Source organism: Cannabis sativa, chromosome 3 (assembly GCF_029168945.1).
Source record: "Cannabis sativa cultivar Pink pepper isolate KNU-18-1 chromosome 3, ASM2916894v1, whole genome shotgun sequence".
Classification (NCBI taxonomy): Eukaryota; Viridiplantae; Streptophyta; class Magnoliopsida; order Rosales; family Cannabaceae; genus Cannabis; species Cannabis sativa.
In genome coordinates, this window is record NC_083603.1 from 42834624 (window position 1) to 42846356 (window position 11733).

Consider the following 11733-nt stretch of genomic DNA (forward strand, 5'->3'; position numbering starts at 1 on the left):
AGGGTTTAAATTATTGGTTTAGGAATCAAATTTTTTGATTTTCTAAGTATAGAAAATCAAATTTCCCTATGGGATTTAAAAACATAATTTACATATATATATGGCATATCAAATACCATAAAAAGACCTAAAATAAAAAAATACTATATAAATTGGTCAAACTTAAAAGTGTCATATTTAACATAAGAACTTTTGAAATCCCATAAGTATAATCTATATAATAATTTATTAAAAAAAAAAACCAAAAACAAAATTACAAAGATAGAAATTATGGTAATTTTTATTTTTTTTTAATATATATATAGCAAAAACTACGTGCGAGGCACGTATATTAAATTTTATGCTAATTTTTTTCTATGTTATTTGAAAGTGATACAATAAAAAATTAAAGAAAAAATATTAACTATCTACCTTCCGAAAACACAAAAAAGCAAATAGATCAATAATCCCATTTTTAAGGACCACTTGAGAACTAACCATATTTACACTTAACAATGACACATATCAAATTGCAATAAATCAATAGGTTAATTACGTGTAACTATCCCTTAATTTATTCGTCTCATCATTTGATTTTCTACAATAATATAATTTAACCTTTATAAATAGTATCAAAACAATAAAGAATAGGGGTTACAAAATTTGTAGCGACTAATTTACACGTTCAAACTAACACTAGTTTTATTCGCACGCTCTCGGGAAAAACTTTTTTAAAAATTATCCATTCTAAGATTGCTCAATGTCAAAACATACTTAATTTTGATTTTTTAAGTAATTAGCTACCGAAAAGAAAATGCATCTTAATACCCATCAATCCATTAATTTTTCATCAGTTATGTAGTCTCACAATTATATAGTCTAATATCATAGTATTTGACCTTTTTTAGATAATGTGGGATTGTACAACTTACTCGATCTCGTCTTACAGATCACAAGACTCTAATTACATGTATTTATATAATTGATCACATGATCATAATAAATAACATGTTTAACTATCCTAATGTAAGTAATGTTTGTAAGTTAAATTTTGGTGAAAAAAAAAGAAATATAAAAAAAAATGTAGATTTTTTTTTTTTAAAAAAAATAATTTTGAATATTTAGTATGGAAAGAAAAATTGTACAAAAAAGGAATTGATTAAACAAAATTTTCCATAACAAACATGAAAATTAATTTGTCTCCCCCTTTTTTTCCTTGTGTGTTTGGAAGTAACTGTGTAATTACTAGGTAGGGTAATTACACAGTTTAGTAATTATACTATATTTTAAAATGCAAGGTGTGTTTGGATATGAGGTGGTAATTACATATAGATTCCTAATATCTTGTTTGGCAAAATAGTTAGTAATTACATGGGAAAATAATATTTTTTAGTAGCTAATGTTTAATATGGAAAGTTTTTAGTAATTACACAGTGTAATTACACATTCAATTCTCACGGGGGCCATGAGAATTGGAGAGTGTAATTGGAACCCCTCAATTACTTCCAATTACACAGTTATAATGTAATTACATAGTTAGACAAACACCTCCAATTACACACAAATTCAATTACATTGTAGCTTTCTAAATATAGCTTCATGTTGATTCATTAATTTTGTTGTTGTGTTTTGTTCGATCTTTGTGATGATACTTTACCATTGTGAATTATCAAAGAATGACATATCACTATTATTATTTTTACTTTCACTACTACAAAATTTGTTATAAAAGTGAAAAACAAATATTGTGATTAATTAAAAATACACTATTATATATTCGTAAGTACATTACCAAAAAAATATAAAATTTAATCATAAAAATTATAATTTGTTATAAGTAATTAAAATGTGATTCTTGTAGTAAGAATTCTATTTTTTCTTTTCCATCAATGTGCTACTTATCGTAAGAAGAAAAATTGGGTAAAAATTCATCACTATTTTTACGGATTGCCTTCGTCTTGTCCAAGCTATTAATATGAAAAATAAGTGTCCAACTGAATTTGGTATTATTATTCATGATATTTTATATGTTTGACATTCTTCTTCTTTCATTTCTCTTTCTCATTGTAAAATGGCTCAAAATGCTATAGCTTATTCACTTGCACGTTTGGCTTTATCTTTTGAATTATCTCGTGTTGGCGGCCTAGCTTACCGCCTTGCCTATAATCTTTGATTTTGTATTGATCTTTTGATCTTTTTGGCTTTGTGCCTTTTAATAAAAAAAATTTCTATTAAAAAAATAATAAATTGTGTGATTCTTGTAGTAACTAAAACAAATTAGCATGCAATTATATCTAAATATTGATTTTTAGTCACAACTAGTGACTATCGTTTGGTAGGTTGTATAAGAGTCTTATTGCATTAAATAACAAGTAATACTATATTTAGATAAAATATTATATTGTATTAATTATTAAGACCATAAAATTTAATACAATGTCATATTAGATTAAAAACAGAGAAAACAGAGGAAAAATAGAAAGAAGATAAAAAGTCACACAATGATTAAAAGCTCACCTCATTGAATCATAGAGCAAGCGAATTTATTTTATAGAAAGATATTGGGTACATAATAGAGTAAAGGAAAATTACCAATAGCAAGAGCCACATTCTTTCTCCTCTTGGTCTTATTATTTCGGATTGTATTAATCTTATACAGTCCTTTTCTAATTTTCATATTTCAGTTCAGTTTGTTAAACGATCTGGGAACCAAGCGGCTAACTGGTTAGCATGTTCTTCTGGTTCATGTCCTGATCGTATTTCCAGTAGGGGGTTTGTCCCTTCTGGTTTGGAAGCTATTTTGTTAGCTGATTTGCTTTAATGAAAGTTGCAATCTTTGTTTCAAAAAAAAAATGAAAATTACCAAAAAAGAATTATACACAGAATTTACAGAGAGAATATTCGTAACAAACTTTTGATAATTGTACAATTTGTTATTTTTGGGACTACACAGTGCTAACGATATAATGTCAGCATGATTGTCATCTAGCAGGAAGAATAGTGAGGATATAATCCTAATAAGCTCATTTCCTAACACCCCTTCTCAAACTAGTCCCAACCACTTTAAGTTTGTCACCGAGGAAATGAAAATTGTGACTTGTTAAGCTCTTAGGTAGATAGTTAGGAATTTGATCATGAGAAGGTATGTATCTAATGTCTAATTGTTTCTTCAGCACCTTGTCTCTTATAAAGTGCATATCTAGTTCAATGTGCTTAGTCCGAGTATGATAGACTGAATTTGCTACCAATGTGCTTGCTCCCATTTTATCACACCAACTGATGAGAACATTTAAAATTGGAAAATTGAACTCACTGAGTAAGGCTTGAATCCAGGATATCACTGTAGCAACTTGAGTCAAAACTCTATACTGTAATATCCGCTTTCTTGGTTGATTAATTTTTTTTTATATATATACTTTTAGTTTATTTTGTTTGTCAATGGGGATAATTTATTATTTTGAATATTTATGAGTTTGGTGGAGTATGAATTTTTTTCTTAGTGACAATATTTTTTTATTATTTTTAGTTCGTTTATTTTTGTTATTTTATTTTGATGGTGTGTGTAATGCTAGATAAATAATTAAATTATTGGAGATAATTTAATATTTTATTATTTGTGAATATTATTGTAGGTAAATTAATAATAAAAATATGGGTAAATATATTATAGTTTAATTTATTATTATTAATAATAATATTATTATTATTACTATTATTATTATTAATACTAATATTATTATTACTATTACTATCATTATTATTTATTATTATTATTATTATTATTATCATTATTACTTATTATTATTATTATTCTTATTCTTATTATTATTATATATTATTGTTTAACGTAAGGTATGTATATATATATATATTATTTTTTTTGTTTTTAAATTTTTGAGTTGTTAATCTAGGGTTATATTAGGGTTAGGATTATATATAAGATGTTTATATGATTGTTTAGGGTTTGGAGGGTTTAGAAACGGGGTGAGAGGCAGAGACGGAGAGAGAGAACGAAACCGAACCGTGAAGAAAAAGGTGCGATTTCGAGTTTGTCGTTTGAGAGTTTGTGGGCTGCTCTAAATCGTTTCTTGGATTCTAAATCCTCTCATAAAGCTTTTAGAATGTGATTTAGAGGTTGGAAATTAAACTGTACGAATTCACCATCATTTACGTTCAATAATACGGTTCTTGAAACGGACCCGAATTTGAATGTGTTTAAGTTGTTTCGGAGATCAAAGGAGGCTGTGTTTAAGTTTATGGGACCCCAAAGATCAGTTTTGACGTGAAGAAACGGGGTAAAAGGCTCTGAAACGAAAAATCACAGTTTTGGACACCATTTTTGCCGGTGTACCGTGTTTGGAGAAGACGATCTCAAATCGGCCATTTCGAGACGAAATATCAGTGGTGTTTGACTCCTTTGAGGTTCTGGGATCCTTAGGAATATTTTCCAATCGAAAAGACGCATCGAAACGGGCTGTAGAAAAACTTTGGAGCTCGCCGGCGCCGGAGAAGACAATTACGCCGGCGTAACTCCGGCGACACGATCTGGGCATATCTGAGGTGGTTTTCCCATATTTTTTTGTAGATTTCGATTCTACATATTATTCTAGGGTGTTTGGTAAAGTTTCATAATTTTCTTGCAATTATTTGATTTATTATGAATTATTTGGTTTATGTGTTAAATTAATTAGGAAAAATACTTAGATTACTCAGAAAAATCTAAATTTATTTTATATGATTAGTTATGAGATATAAACTATTGCAAAATTGGTAGATTCGAATTTCGGTTAATTTTGTAATTTTCACGAATTATTTGTGTTATTTATTAAATTAATTATGAAAAATACTTAGGTTGCTCAGAAAAATCTAAGTTTATTTTCTATGATTGGTTATGGATTATAAACTGTTACAAAATTGATAGATTAGGTTTTCGGTCGATTTTGTATTTTTCATGAATTATTTGTGTTATTTCTAAAGTTAATTATGAAAAATACCTAGATTATTCAGAAAATTAAAAGTTAATTATTTAGGGCTTAGTATAGAGTATAAACTGTGTTAGAATGGTTAGATTGGGTTTTCAATCATTTTTTGTATTTTTCATGAATTTATTTAGTTAATACTTAAAATAATTATGAAAAATAGTTAAGTGATGCTAAAACAGTAAAATATATTTTTGTAATGCTATTTACTACCTATGGTACGAATTAAAAGGGTTTTTATAATTTATTAGTTGCTGTAGGTATTTATTATAATTATTTGTGACTAAATAATGATTTAATTGAGTTTTAGATAGAGTAAATATTAAAAATTGTGTTCACTGCTTGGGAACTGTCAATATAATGTTACAATATAATTCTAGTCTATGAAATAAATTTAAGACTAGGTTGAGATGTTTTGTTATTTTATATATCTAAGTAATTGGTATTTATATACAGTTTGAAGTGTAAATTAGTACATGAATATGAATAATAAATTGTACGTGTTTCTAGATTGATTTAATTACTTTTATAATCTGTATAAATGATTAAGAAATATGTTAGCTTCTGATTTTGATAAATAATTACATAATTGTATATTTTGTTGATAAATAGTATTTTAGTAAAATTTCACGTAAAAAGTGTTTGTATGAGCTCATGTTTTACGTTAAAAATATTCATATGTATTGAGAAATGTAACTGGAAAGTTTCAGACAGAAGAAGAAGGAAAAATTGAATTAATTAAACAGGGGAGAGACCAGCATATATATACTGGGCCTCATATACAAACCGACTCAAAGAAACAAGACTCTAACAGACATAACTAAACTAACCTATTAACTAACTTCTGCATATACACCTGACACAAATAACCGAACATAACAGAACAGTACACCAAGAATAATGTGAGATAGCATACAGGGAAACTATATATAACAGTAACTTAATACCCCCTCCTCAAGATGGAGAGTGTATGTCGTACACTGACATCTTGGAGACATGTGAATGTAGAATTGGTGAAGAGAGAGGCTTGGTGAAGGCATCAGCAAGTTGTAGAGTTGTGGAAATAGGAATGAGTCGGATTGATCCATTAGTGATTTTGTCACGGATAAAGTGGCAATCTAGTTCTATGTGCTTCGTTCTTTCGTGAAAAGTGGGATTGTTGGCGATATGAATGGTTGAATTGTTGTCGCAATAGATGAATGCGGGATGCGGTTGAGGGATGTGGAAGTCTTCTAGGAGGTATTGCAGCCAAGTGACTTCACTAGTGGCAAGCCTAACGCTCGTATTCAAACCTCAACAAACTTTTTGAAATAGTTGGTTGTTTCTTTGTGCGCCAAGATACAAGGCAATCTCCGAGGAAGATGCAAAAAACCAAATAGATCGTCTCAGATGGGGCAAGCCGCCCAATCCGAGCCTGGAGAAGCCACGAAGATGTAGTGAAGAATTCCTTGAATAGAGCAGCCCCTGTCCAGGATTGCCTTTGATGTATCTTAGGAGGTGATGAACTGCTTGAAGATGAGTGGTGCGAGGGTTCGCCATGAATTGGCTGAGAGTGTTTACAACATAAGTAATATCGGGTCTTGACAAGGTTAGGTAGAGAAGCTTCCCAACAAGTTGTCGATAATGTGAAGGATTTGTCAAACTTTCTCCTTCATCATTGTTGAGTTTTTGCTTAGGATCCATGGGTGTTTTCGTCAATTGGCCGCCTATGAAACCTGAATCCTCAAGTAATTGGAGTGTGTATTTTCTTTGGCAAAGAAATAAACCTTCCTTAGCACGGGCAATTTCAAAACCGAGGAAGTACTTTAGGTCTCCAAGAGCTTTGAGTTTGAATTTTTGATGTAGAGAATGCTGTAGCTGGTGTAGATTTGATATATTGGGACCGGTAATGATGATATCATCTACGTACACCAGAAGAGCTATGAAAGAATCTTCGGATCCTTTAGTGAATAATGTATAATCGGCTTGAGATTGCTTGAATCCTTCTTGGAGAAGAGCATCGGATAGCTTTTTGTACCATTGTCTGGAAGATCGTCTTGTGCCATGATCGACTTGTGTAATTTGCATACCATTTTTGTTTCTGCATTAAGAGAAGAAGGTAGGGTCGACCTTCGTGGTATTTCCATGTAAACTTCTTCGTTAAGATCTCCATTAAGAAAGGCGTTATTTATATCAAGTTGCAAAATGTGCCAGTTCTTAATGGTAGATATAGCAAGGAGCAATTTAAGGGTGACCATCTTTGCAACGGGAGAGAAAGTATCAAAGAAATCTAGCCCTTCTTGTTGCGTGTAACCTTGCGCAACAAGACAAGCCTTTAGCCTTTCTATGCTCCCATCACTATGGTATTTAATCTTATAAATCCAGCGACATCCTATAGCTCTTTTGTTGGCTGGAAGAGGAACTATAGACCAGGTTTTATTGTCTGAAAGTGCTTTTAATTCGCATTGCATTGCTTCTAACCAAGCCAAGGTTTGTATGGCTTCAAAGTAAGATCTCGGTTCTTTGTTGGATGAAACTGCAAGGATAAAAGCTTTGTGAGTTTCAGATAAATTAGAATATGAAATGAATTTATCAATCTTATGGGGAGTTGAAGAATGATCTTGGATGAGTGAGTAGCATTCAAAATCTTTTAAGTAGCCAGGTGGTTTTGATTGTCTACTCGATCTTCTTGGAAGGTCCTGAGTTATTTGTGGTGATGAAGCTGCTGGTGCAGGTGAAAAATCTGGTGCAATCGTGGGGGCAGCAACATGATGTGGTGGAACTGCTGGTGTACCAGCAGGAGTGGGTTCTGCCTCAGTTAGATCTGAGTTATTGCTAATGTCTTCCAAGCGATTTGCACCATTTGAGGTATTGTTAGAACCTATGGGGTACTCACAACCAGACATGTCATTTGTTACAGAAAGAGGAATAATACTAAGAGAAAAGGGATCAATATCAGCATTCTCATTGTTTAGTTTTTGAAAAGGATAAATGTTTTCATGAAACACAACGTTTCTAGATACAAACATTTGTTTATTATTTATATCAAAGAGCTTGTAACCTTTTACACCTTGAGGGTATCCCATAAAGACACAAGTACGGGCTCTAGGAGAGAATTTGTTTCTCTGATTTAATAAAGTTGAAGCAAAAACCAGACATCCGAAAGATCTGAGATGTTGGTAGCTAGGCAACTTATCAAAAAGCAATTCATATGGAGTTTTGTTGTTCAACAAGGGTGTATGAGTTCGATTTATTATATACGCTGCTGTCAATACACATTCATTCCAGAATTTAATAGGAACTCGAGACTGAAAATAGAGAGATCGTGCAACATTGAGAAGGTGCTGATGTTTTCTTTCAGCAATTGCATTTTGCTCAGGTGTTTCAACACATGAGAACTCATGTAGACTGCCATGTTTAGAAAATAAATCCTTAAACACCAGCCCGGTGCATTATCAGAACGAAACACCTTAAAAACCTGCTTGAATTGGGTTTGAACATAGGTCAGAAATTGAGGCAAAATGAAGTTAACATCGGATTTGTGTTGCATCAAAAATATCCATGTGAATCTGGAAAAATCATCAACTAAAGTCAAAAAATATCTGTGATTAGTGTGTGATACAACATGATATGGTCCCCAAACATCACAATGAACAATATCAAAGATTTTATTAGAAACCGTATTGCTATTAGGAAAGGGGAGTTTTCTTTGTTTAGCAATGGGACAAATATAGCAAGGTGAAGCTTTATGCAAATCGGACATGTTACAATTGAGAGTATTTTTAAGGAGATTCAGTCGTTTATTTGATAAGTGTCCAAGCCGTGAGTGCCAAACTTCAGCTGAGACAGAGAAGACTTGAGATGGACTTGGTGTAGTATCAAGAATGTATAGATCTTTGACATTACTACCTCTTCCAATCATCTTCTTGCTGGTTTTGTCCTGCATTGTAAACTCATCAGCAGTGAAATAAAAAGAAATAGGAGAATTCTTAGTTAGGTAACTTACAGAGATGATATTGTATTTGAAAAGTGGGGCATATAAAACATTGGTCAAGACAATGTTGTTTCCTAAAACAACAGATCCACTTTGATTCACATTAACACTATCATTATTAGGAAGAATTAATTTGGTTGGTGTTGTCTTACATATACATTGAAACATCTTGATATCAGAACATATATGTCTAGTAGCTCCCGTGTCAACTATCCAGGAATTTAGAAAAGGGGAACTTGAATGGTGTGAAAGAATGATACCTGTATTACCTGTTGAAGTGCTAGGATCATTACCATTCATACCATTAGTTTGAGAAGCGAGTAAGTTTAGAAGTTGCTGGTACTGTGCCGAGGAGAGTTGGGGAAGAATAACAGGATTTTCGCCATGCGCAGAGATGTTTTCTTCCCCGCTTGCACTTGGTTCGCAACCGCTTCCTTAGATTTGTTTCTTTGCTTGTTGAAACCCGTGGATATCCATGGATTTTATAGCATTTTTCGATGGTATGTCCATGGATGTTGCAAAGTTGGAGTACAAATAGGGACGATTTCTTTTGGATGGATGTGATTTCCCAACTTGACTATCATCCTTTTGGTTCACTCTTTTGTCCCCTTGGAATGCAAACGCCATGGCAGAGTTATTGTTGTTGATATTTGAGGTTGTTCCTCTTTGTTGTTCTTCTTGAGTGACAAGATGAAACACACGATTCACTTCGGGTAGAGGATCCATGAGAAGTATGCTGCCCCTTACTTGAGAGAATGAATCCGAGAGTCCCATCAAAAACGACATGATGTACTCCATGTGATAATGATCTTGAAGTCTCTTGACTCCTCCACAAGTGCATCCATTGCAAGTGCATGTAGGCCTGTAATTTGTTAGTTCTTCCCATATTGTTTTAAGCCTAGTAAAGTAAATGCTTATGGTCTGATTTTCTTGTTTAAGATTCATGAGATCTTTCCTCAAATTGTATATATGAGGACCATTTTTCTGATGAAAACGAGTCTTTAGATCATTCCAAATACCCGATGCACATTCATCATAAAGAATACTTGATGAGATTTCTTTAGAAACCGAATTCAAGATCCAAGATATCACAATGTTATCATTACGATACCAAGCATTGTAAAGACTTTGATCAGAATTAGAAGGTTTAGGAATTGAACCGTCGAGAAATCCGATTTTGTTTTTGACTGAAATTGCGAGCTGCATTGCCCTGCTCCATGAGACGTAGTTGTCCTGTCCAGTAAGTGGTTGAGACACCAAAGCGTTCCCTGGGTTGTCACCATGGTGAAGAAAGAAAGGGCTTGCTGGATCCTCCAATGGATTCTTGCTGGAAGTGATTTGCAGACCTTGATTTGAGGGATTTCCAAGATCTATAACACCAGAGGGAATACTGGTTTGATTTTCATCTGTAGCCATTGTGCGGAATCAATGTTCAGAGAAAGAACACGATCGGAGAAGAAGATCGGAAAGTACACAGCGATGCCGGCGAAGAAGACACAGCAGCAGCTAGGAGGATCGGACGGGAAAGCCTATGTTTCCCGCTCTGATACCATATTGAGAAATGTAACTGGAAAGTTTCAGACAGAAGAAGAAGGAAAAATTGAATTAATTAAATAAGGGAGAGACCAGCATATATATATACTGGGCCTCATATACAAACCGACTCAAAGAAACAAGACTCTAACAGACATAACTAAACTAACCTATTAACTAACTTCTGCATATACACCTGACACAAATAACCGAACATAACAGAACAGTACACCAAGAATAATGTGAGATAGCATACAGGGAAACTATATATAACAGTAACTTAATAATATGGGTACATGCAATGTGTTGGTGTGAAATATATTGATAAATGGTTATGTATGGTGTGGCATGCAAGTAAAATTTGCTTATGTGTTACGTACTTTTACGTAGGTTTTTGTATGAGTACAGAGATTCATACTTGAATATATTTTGAATGTATTGTTGTGTTAATGAATATTTAGGATCTTGTTCTCAACAAGGAAATTCATTGAGGTGCTTGGAGTAGCAAGAAGGTGTTCTTAATAACTGAGGTAAGAAGAGTGGACATCTGTGCACAGGGTGTATGTTGAAACATACGACTTATTTGTGGGTTTGATGTTCATGTGGTTATGAGATTTTGTATTGTGAATTGTTGTTTATGTTAGTATTGTTAGTATGTGATAGTGATAAGGCTTTTGACTGTTTGTGTGAGAATAGCACTTATAGGATAGGTTTTCTACTGCTGGTGTGAGCATAGCACTGCAGGTTATATTTTGGCTGCTTGTATGGGTTTACTTGCAGGTTATCCTATCATGGGTGAGTACAACTTGTGATAAGGGGTTGCCCTATTGGATCCCGAGTGTGAGAACAGCACGAGGCAGGGTAGGTTACACTTCATGTCTAATCAACATGAGTGGGAGTATGTTATCGTATGTGAGGACAATGTGCGATAAGATAATGTGTGTTATGTGTGTGAGTATAGCATGCATTAAGATTACACTGTGATATGATGTTATATTATATTTGAGAATAGTATGTGATATGACATGTTGGTATATGTATGCTAGCATGGTATGAATTAATTTGAGGTTGTGATGTTATTATGTTTATGACTATGTTATCTAGTTGGGGGATTATGTCCTACATAGCTCTTCTTACTGGGCGTCACCACGGTACTCAGAAAGTGTAAGGCAAAACTATACAGTGAGGGTGGCGAGCTCGAGGCATGGATTACATGTTAGGGGATTGTCACGATGTTTTGGTTTGAGAATATTTCTTTAAAGATTATGG